This window comes from Astatotilapia calliptera, chromosome 4, assembly GCF_964374335.1.
Source record: "Astatotilapia calliptera chromosome 4, fAstCal68.1, whole genome shotgun sequence".
NCBI lineage: Eukaryota > Metazoa > Chordata > Actinopteri > Cichliformes > Cichlidae > Astatotilapia > Astatotilapia calliptera.
Genome location: NC_137425.1, coordinates 22751217 through 22761971, shown reverse-complemented (window position 1 = coordinate 22761971; position 10755 = coordinate 22751217).

Here is a 10755-nt window from a genome sequence, read left to right as displayed (position 1 = left end):
CACCAAAGATTGCACACAACATCCTTATAAAAATATATTTAGTTGTCCTAGACTTCAAAACAATTTTGAACAGTCCCATATCTCATGCATTACATTTTCAAAAAAAAGACGTGTTGCATTTGTGGCAGTAAGTATTGTCAGCACTGACTTAAGTGTAGTGCTTTACACTTATATGTGTGTAGGTGTGCATGTGTATGGGCTTCCTGTGTTTCCGAAAAATGTAAAAATGCTGTTTCGTATACCTCAATTTTTTATGTGTTCATTCGATTGATATACTACTTTACTGTACTTTACATTTCTGCACCTTTAGCTTCTGAACTTTATTAAACTGTAAAATTAAATAGTTTCATTTTTTCTTTTGTAACATTTGAAAGGTCCTGTATGAATGCATTTATGATTCCAGTATTCATGCACTTTATACTCACCTCATACATGATTGCAGTGCCCCTTGTTTTAACTAAAAAATAGCAGCTATCATAGAAAAAATAACAGTTTTATTCCATGTCAAATAATGAAGTTATTAGTGCACTTTTTGCTCAAATTTGCACAAAATGTTATGGTATGTTATTGCTTTCTAGATGGTACTCTAACTATAAGTCAAAAAATAATTTTGTTAACTATGTCCTTTTGTTTTAAGACCTGAGTCAGTCCTTCTCAAATCATCAAATTTTATTTTAAATCATCTGCAATTTGCAAAAAATTATAGTTATATAATCAAAAAATTATAATTATTATAATAAATTATAAAAATAAATGTGTTCTGTGCAATTTATATTAGCATGTACTCAAGTATGTGACTTTGTTGGATTGTTTGAATTTTCTTAAATATTTTAACTTGTCAAAAGTGGGTGGATGGACTGTTTTTCCAAAACAAACAAACAAACCATTTGATAAATGGAACTCAAATTTCACAGTTATCATTACATTTGTCCAAATTTGTTCTATGAAATTTCTTATCCAAATTGAGGATGGTGAAGCAGAGAAACATTATTGATTTGACATGTGATTTCATTGTTTTTGATCGAGAGAGAGAGAGAGATTGATTTTTGAGTTGTGAGAGATTTGTGACGTTTAGTGTGGAGTGTATAGTTAGTGTGTTGTGTAGTTGTTGTTTTGTTTTGTCTGTCAGTGCGGGCACTAGAGAATGTCACAAAGGCAGATCGCAGATGGAAAACAGGACGAGTGATACAACTCCTGCTATCAGGTCTGCAGGTTTTATACCTGTGCTGTTCTCCTGTCTTGTGGCAGATAAACATTTTTTTTCACTGGCACAAATAATTTGTTGGGCACCTTACTGTGAAACCTGATCGTTCTCTAATTTTTCTTTTAGTATTAGGTTTAAATGGTTGTACTAAAAAAAACACCGGATGCATTGTCTGCATTTTTAGATAAATAATTGTATATATTTGTTTACAAATTTGTGCATAGGTTTTCTTACATTTACAATTTCTATATGCATTTCATGGTTATGAAGATAATTAACTAAACATACCTGTGCTTTTTACAGTAAAAACAAATATACCTACTATAACTATATGTTTTGTTTTTATGTGATTTCAGATGAATTGTGTTAATACAGATGAAAAAAATAACTGTAGCTTCAGACATGTGAGTAAATAATATGATGTAAATAATGAAAATAAAGGTGAACTACAAAGGTAATATCAAAAGTCTTCAAAAATGGCCAATTATATTTTGGACCCAGAGGGTTAAGAAATCATGAAAATTTGTTGGGTTAATTGTGACCATACGCTTGTATTTGTCACAATAGCTAGCTTACGCAATAGCTAGTTGTTATAACATGCTGTGTATAAAGGAGTTGGAGTGTAGTAAAGGGAGTTATTAGAACCGCACTGAACACCTGCTTCAAGCATCAACAATACTGTGCGTGTATGTATGTGTATAACCAGGGGGATCCAGTGGCGGTGCACACTAGAGTGATGAGCCTCCTAAGACCACTTTAAATTTTTATTTTTATATCTTCTAAAAAACTGGACTTGTTATTTCTAACTGAGACCTGGCAGCGGGACTTGGACTATTCGCCCCTCATTGAACTGTGCCCGAACGGCTATTCCGTCATCAGCCAGCCTCGGGGATCTGGTCGTGGAGGAGGTCTCGATGTGGCATTTCAGGGCCGTTTCTCCTGCCACTCAGTGAAAGTTGGACACTTTCTTTCGTTTGAACTACAGCTGATTAAAATCGGACATAAGGATCCTTTTTATTGTGCTGTGGTGTATCGTCCACCTGGCCCAAATAGCTTGTTTTTATCGGAGTTTAGCGACTTCCTGTCCTCTACTATGAGATTGTCCAGACTGCTTTTAGTTGGGGATTTTAACCTACATGTTGATGATGACTCCGACCTCTTTGCCAGAGGTTTTATCAACATTATGATTTTTTTTTCATTTTACCCAGCATGTGTCAGGCCCCACACATAACAAAGGACACACACTGGACCTTGTTTTTACTTTGGGTTTGAATATTGATTCTATTTGTTCTGAGGACATTTTTATCTCTGATCATCGCTGTATTCTTTTTAACATGTCTTCTCACAAGCCTTTGTCTCCTGTTCACCGGACAATTATCTCACGCATCATAAGATGCGTTGAGAGAGTTGAGGGGACTGATAAGGAATGGGAAGGACAGCTACAGGCAGAAGATGGAGAACCAGCTTCAGCAAAACAACGTTGGTGAAGTCTGGAGAGGCCTCAGAACCATCTCAGGCCACAAACAGCAGAACTCTCTGCCTGGGAGGGATGTGAGGTGGGCAAATGAACTGAATCATTTCTTCAACAGATTTGATTCAACCATGAGACAGTCTACAACATCGGCTGCAGACTCACCCACCCCCACTGCTGCTGTTCCACCTCTGACACCTCAGACACTTCACACCTCCTCTATTCACCCTGCTCACTCCTCCCCACCCCCAACAACAGCATCCAATACACACTCAACACAAGGCTCCAGCCTGTTTCTCTCAACCACCCAGGTTAGGAGGGAACTGAGGAGGATTAATGGCAAGAAGGCAGCGGGCCCAGATGGCATCAGCTCGAGGGTCGTCAGGTCCTGCGCGGACCAACTGTGTGGGGTGATGGAGCACCTCTTCAACCTGAGCCTGAGGTTGGGAAGAGTCCCACAGCTCTGGCAAACCTCCTGTGTTGTACCAGTGCCAAAGACTTCACGCCCCAAGGACCTCAACAGCTACAGGCCGGTGGCTCTGACATCCCACCTGATGAAGACCCTGGAGCGGTTGGTCCTGGCTCAGCTTCGGCGCCTAACAAGCTCATCACTGGACCCACTTCAGTTTGCCTACCAGCCTGGCATTGGAGCGGATGATGCCGTCATTCACCTCCTACATCGTTCCCTCGCTCACCTGGAGACCGCTGGAAGCACTGTGAGAATTATGTTCTTTGATTTCTCCAGTGCCTTCAACACTATTCTTCCCTCGGTTCTGAAGGACAAGCTGGAGAACTCTGGAGTGGACCATCACCTCACTACCTGGATTTTGGACTACCTCACCGACCGACCACAGTATGTGAGGACTCAGGGCTGTGTGTCGGACAGGGTCGTCTGCAGTACGGGGGCCCCACAGGGAACGGTTCTGGCTCCGTTCCTCTTCACCATCTACACTGCAGACTTCTCCCACAATTCCACCCAGTGCTTCCTGCAGAAGTTCTCTGATGACTCTGCAATAGTCGGCCTCATCACTGATGGGGACGACAAGGAGTACAGAGGACTGACTCAAGACTTTGTGGACTGGTGCCAGCTGAACTACCTCCAGATCAACACCAGTAAAACCAAGGAGCTGGTGGTAGACTTCCGCAGGCACAAGCATTCTCCACTGCAACCACTGAACATCCAGGGTATGGACATTGAGGCTGTGGACAGCTACAGGTACCTTGGTGTTCATCTGAACAACAGACTGGACTGGACTCATAACTCAGACGCCCTCTACAGGAAAAGGCAGAGCAGGTTGTACCTGCTGCGGAGACTCAGGTCGTTTGGGGTGGAGGGCCCACTCCTGAAGACCTTCTATGACTCTGTGGTGGCTTCTGCTATCTTTTATGGTGTGGTCTGCTGGGGTGGCAGCATCTCTGCTGGGGACAGGAAGAGACTGAACAGGGTGATCCGAAGGGCCAGCTCTGTTCTAGGATGCCCTCTGGACCCAGTGGAGGTGGTGAGTGACAGGAGAATGGCGGCTAAGCTGTCATCCCTGTTGGACAACGTCTCCCACCCCATGCAGCAGACTGTGACAGCACTGAGCAGCTCCTTCAGTGGGAGACTGCGGTACCCACGGTGTGGGACGGAGAGATTTCGCAGGTCTTTCCTCCCCACTGCTGTCAGACTCCACAACAAAGACTTTAACTGAACAAACACACACATCCACACATGTGCAATAACACTAAGTGCAATAATCTTTTCTGGCATCGTTGTATTTTTACTCAGTTGTATATAGCATTCGTATTCTATTTTTATCTTATTGTATATTTTTATTCTATTTTATTCTACTGTATATAGTATATTATTTTATTCTATTCTGTACAGCTGTGTACTGTATTTATTCTTATTGTATTCTAATTTTTGCGTCATAACTTTTGCACTGTCCACTTCCTGCTGTGACAAAACAAATTTCCCACGTGTGGGACTAATAAAGGTTATCTTATCTTATCTTATCTTATAAATTCCTCCACAGCGGAGAATTTCTCAGATGCTTTTAATTTAACTCTATCCCCGCAAAACGGTGTTGGTTTCTTAACAAATCTATTTAATAACCATGGTTTTTCGATCTTAGATGAAATCTGTCCGGTTAAAATGAGACCAGTTTCTGTTTCCAAGTCCTGACCCTGGCTAGATGACAACATCCGCTCCATAAAACGTGATTGTTGTAAAGCTGAGCGCTTATGGAGGAAAATTCATTTAAATTTTCATCTCCTTTATTTAAAGGATCTTTTAGCCTCTTTTAACAATGCAATTAGAGATGCGAGGGCTGCTTATTTTTCTCATCTGGTTGCAAAGAGCAGAGGTAATCATAAGGTGTTGTTTGACACTATTACTGATATTATTACTCCTGCTCCACCTACTGCCATTATGTCTTCTAATGAAGACTGTGAAACATTTCTTTCCTTCTTTCTAGAAAAAAATTCTAATGTAAGGAAAAAATTGTCCCATCAGCATCTGCATTGTCAGTTCCTACGCCAGCTCAGCCTGTCATCTTAGAAGACTTTTTACCCATCTCACTAGCAGAGCTCGAAAAAATAGTTAATAGTTTTAGACAAACATAATATCTTTGACAAATTTCAGTCTGGCTTTCTTAGAGCTCATTCTACTGAGACAGCCCTTCTTAGAGTTTCCAGTGACATTCTGATGCAGAAAGATTCAGGAAAATGTTCTGTACTCCTAATGTTGGACCTCACGTCAGCCTTTGACACCGTTGACCATTACATTTTGCTTGAAAGGCTGAAATACTGGCTTGGTGTATCTGGGTCTGCCTTAGAGTGGTTCTCCTTGTATCTCTATGAATGATACTTTTCTGTGGCGTTCTCTAAGAACAGGTCATCTTCCACGTCCCTGTCCTATGGTGTGCCACAAGGTTCTGTGCTGGGGCCCTTATTGTTTTTAATATATCTACTTTTTCTCCAGCATATTTTGAGCCCCTTTGAGGACATTCGCTACCACTGCTATGCAGACGACATCCAGCTACATACATCTTTTAAACCTGAAGATGTTTCTAAGCTGCTGATTCTAAATGAGTGCTTAGAATCCATCAAAGGTTGGATGGCTGACAACTTCCTCCAACTTAATGAAGAAAAGACTGAAGTCCTTGTATGTACTCCAGACAGACATGTACCTAACATAATGAATGCTTTTGGTCCTCTTTCAACATTTGTGAAATCGTCTATCAGGAACCTAGGGGTAACCTTTGATTCTGCTCTTACCCTGGATGTCCATGTTAAATCTCTGGTTCGGTCCTGCTTCTATCATTTAAGAAACATTTCTAAATTGAGCCCTATAGTGTCTCATACTGAACTGGAGATTGTTATTCATGCATTCATTTCATCATGATTGGACTACTGTAATTCACTGTTTACATGTCTAAACAAAAACTCCCTGGAGCGTCTGCAGATTGTCCAAAATGCTGCAGCAAGTACTCTCATGTAAAACCATTGCTTATACAGTTGCACTGGCTCCCCGTTGAATTCAGAGTCCATTTTAAGATACTGGTTCTGACATTTAAAGCTCTTCAAGGACAAGCACCAGCCTACATCATTGAACTTTTACAGCCCTATGTCCCTAGTAGATTCCTGAGGTCTTGTGATCAGGGCCTACTTGTTATTCAGCATACAAGGCTGAAAACCAAGGGAGATAGAGCTTTTGCCACTGTGGCCGCCAGACTGTGGAACTCTCTTCCTCAGAACTTAAGATCTGCGGACTCAGTGATCACTTAAAAAAAACAAAAACAACTAAAAACACATCTTTTTAGAATTGCATTTTGTTTACTTTTGTTTGTTTTTGTTTTATACCTTGCGAAGCACTTTGTGATCTTTTATCTAGAAATGTGCTATATAAATAAAATTTTACTTACTTTTTTTTACTTACTAAAACACACGCCCACTTGCATCCTGGCACACACAGTGGCTTCATTAGAGTTGACAACAAATGAGGGAGAGCTTATGTAAAGAGGGCGAGAAAAAGGAGAAAAAAAATGTAGAAAAAGCAGAGGTGATGCACAGGAAGTTATTAAAGAGTAAATGTTTTCTTTAAAGTGAAGGTTCGGCAAAATGGATCCGGAGCACCACTTCCTGCCATAAAAGACATCTACAGGAAGCGGTGTCTGAAAAGGGCTGGGAAAATCATCAGAGACCCCAGTCACCGATCACAAAGACTCTTCACCCTCCTGCCCTCTGGGAGGCGCTACAGGAGCCTCCGGACTAAGACCACCAGGTACCGGAACAGCTTCTTCCCCACAGCTGTCAGACTCCTGAACTCTGCCTCCTGACATCTGACCCACGTTAAACTCATGGACTGAACATACACACACACACACAATGGACAACTGTACCCTCAAACACACAATAATAACATGGAGTGAACCACCACTCACAACCACTAGCACTTTATATAGCCTCTGTAGAAATTATCCACACCCTCACTTATCTTAACTGCACTACTGTATAGCTCTGTGTAAATAATCATTCTGTACATACGATAATTTTTAACCCTACAACTGTTTACAACTTGCATAGTTCCCATTTCTGTATAGCTGTATATCTCAGATTTCTGTAAAGTTATTTCATATTCTGTATAGTTTTTCATATTTATATCCTGTTCATATCCTGTACATAGCTTGTACTCACTACAGCCTGTACATACCTATAGTTATAGAATATTCACAACATACTTCATACCATGTACCTTATAACATACCATAATAGACCCATTTCTGTAATATACTTACATATCTATATTATTGCTAATATATATTGTAATATATCTATATCACTAAAGCACTTCTGGATGGATGCAAACTGCATTTCGTTGCCCTGTACCTGTGCATGTGCAATGACAATAAAGTTGAATTCTATTCTATTCTATTCTAAAATGATGTCCCACCCACGTTTGCTCCTGTAATGAAGGATGCCTGTGTGTGTGTGTGTGTGTGTGTGTGTGTGTAATATTAAAGAGTTTCATAAATATGTGCTTGAAGAAAAAGGTCTACATAACATACTTAACACACTGTTTGCTGCTACAACTACACATGTTTCTTTTTCTTTCTTTTTCAGCTATTTATTTATGAGTGACTTATGTATGTATGTATGTATATATATGTATATATTGTACTATTCTTAGTTAGTGTATTGTCTGTCTTGTCTTAATGTTGGTTTATAATGGAGCACTGTAACAAAAAATAATTTCCCCCAGGGATCAATAAAGTATTCTGATTCTGATTCTGATTCCATCCTAAGTTGTTTACAAATTTATACTCCATCAATCCATCCATCCATCCATTCTCTTTCACTCAGAGAGAACCCACACAAACACAGGGACAACATGCAAACTCCATGCAGAAGGGCCAGGCCTACCCAAAAGGTAAGAACTCAGCATCTTTTTGCTGTGAGGAAAAAGGCTAACCACCCAACTTTGTGCTGCCCCCAAATTTATACTCTATACCCCAAATTAATGTATTTATTTTATATGACATATTTTATATTGTTATGTCCCTACTCTAGCAGGAGGAGTTTTGTGTCTTGAGCTGTGAGTCTTTGAATTTGTGCAGAATGTGTGGATTGGTGTTAGGTGGGTTAGAGGCACTTATGTTTTATGGTTTAAAGAAAAGAACAATTTAAAGAATTATTTAAAGCCATGTAAACATTGCTCAGTTATCTGGATCTCCAGGTTAAAGAGTTGTACCTCATCTAAAAACAGTAACACCACTGCACACTTTCCATGCAGTTAGTCCCCTGGCCACTAGAGGTTGCTTCTTTTTAAAAAATAGCTGGAGTCTGTTGGCTAAGACAGTCTGTCTTAGCCATGTTACGTCCCCCCCACCATGGTGGAGGCAAAGGTAGGAAGGAGACAGCAACACTGGACAACCACAATCAATGAAGGAGGAAGACCACAGAACAGTTAAGTATCAGGCAGGATTTATTGGTTGCTTGCCTGGATAGTCAAACTTAACAACAGAAAAGAGGTGGGGGAGGAGGACTGGGCGGTAGGGCTGCTCAATTAATCGAATTTTAATCACGATTACGATCTGGGCTTTCAACGATCATTAAAAATGACTGAGCCGATTATTAGCCCCTCCCTAATTTATCCGCGACACCTTAAAGGCCGGTCCGTGAAAATATTGTCGGGCATAAACCGGTCCGTGGCGCAAAAAAGGTTGGAGACCGCTGATTAAGAGGACCCGAGGGAAGCTCGGAAAGCTAAGCAGAAGTTATTTGGAGAGTGACTGCCGTTGGTTGAAAAGAGAGTTTAAAAAAAAAAACTTCAGTGGTGTTGCACACTATTTTATATTATTTTTTTAAAGTCATTGTTAACCCTTTAAAGCCGGTCAGAGCAGCACGCTCCGTTTTGCGTAACTATTTTTAAATCCCTGTAGAACCTGAACCGTGTAAGCTAGCGCAATAATTTGTTTTGCATATGAAACCGGAGGAGTTGTACTTACATCTGATGCCATCAGCTTGTCCTCGGTCATGGTTTCGTTCCACATATAGCTTTGCAAAAATTGCATAAAAAGCGCTTGCAGGAACAAAAACATAATATTCCAGAAACACGCTTTGCCATTCCTATCAGCTGTTCGTAACACTTCCCACAGTGAAATGATGCACATGCTGTTTTCTTTGCAAATTTGCATCATAGGATTGTTTTTTGTTTTTCCTGCAGTATATAAAAATTGCTGTATCTCCAAAATAAAACTATGAAGACACTCAAAATAAATTTCCTGTGGTGGGAAACTATTTTTTGCAACTTTATTGTATTTAAAGTTTTGAGGGATAAGCCTCTTAAATTTCTCCAAGTAGAAATATATGTAAACAAAACAAAAGCGATTTTCAATTTTTTTTGTAGTTTATTGCACTTTTTTGCAATTTATGTAATTACTATGGACTTAATGCATACATATTATTAAAATATGGGCTATAACAGTTGTATTGATGTATAGCAACTTGAAATGCTCCCACAAATGGCACTACAGCATGTAAAAAAAATAATATAAGCTCTGGTGGACTTGGTTCTATAGTAGGTCTTAAAGGGTTAAATAAATATCGTCAAATAATCGTGATCTCAATTTCAGTGAAAATAATCGTGATTATCATTTTTGCCATAATCGAGCAGCCCTACTGGGCGGTTGATCCAAATCAAAGAAATTAATAAAACAAAAAGAGGTCGATAGCTTCCAGGGCCTAACTGAAAGAAAAAGTGCAAAACAAAAGGCCTACCTAGCTACTCGAAAAAAAAGGTCAGTGAAAACATACAAGAGTGGCATCAACCGCATAACCTAGTGTGACTAACAGAGTAAAACCTACAACCAGTGTATAGGGTACCCCAGCTTACCTGTCCAGCCTCCCACCACACACAATATAAAGAAGCCTGTTCACGAATGTTTGTCAAAGCAGCCGCCAGCAGTCACCAGCCGGCCAGGGGCTGCTCATTTGTAGTAATCCTCGGCGTGTGATTGGCCAACTGGGCCCAGACCAGCCAACAGACACATGCCAATCAACTTCGAATTGGCCAATAGGTGGCGGCTTGACACCTGAAAGATAAATAGAACACAAAAGCAAAGCCACATCTCTTGGCACATAACAGCCAACATTTGGTTTTATTACTACCTTGATTAAGATTCTCATTAAATAGCAAGATGAGAAGCTACACTTGCACAAATTAAGTATTTGACACTTTAAATTTATAGGTTACAAAAGCTTTGTGAATGAGTGGATTATTATTATTTTGTACAAATAACATTTAAGACAAAAGGCCACACTGAAATCATGCACATTTTAGAAGCACAGCTGCAAAAATGGCTTTAATGTTTATTTCAATGGCACGTTATTCTTCACATATGAAACGCAAGGGACACTAATAAAGGTAAATTAAACATTTTAAAACTGGCAGTAGTCTACCGTGAATGGGTTTACCTTAACAAATTAATAACGTGTTTGCTATTACTATCTGAACATAGAAAAAATAACTCACCAAACCGGTGGTGTTACATTGTATCTGATTCTTTACACAATGTACAAAGCAAGAGAGGGAGAGAGA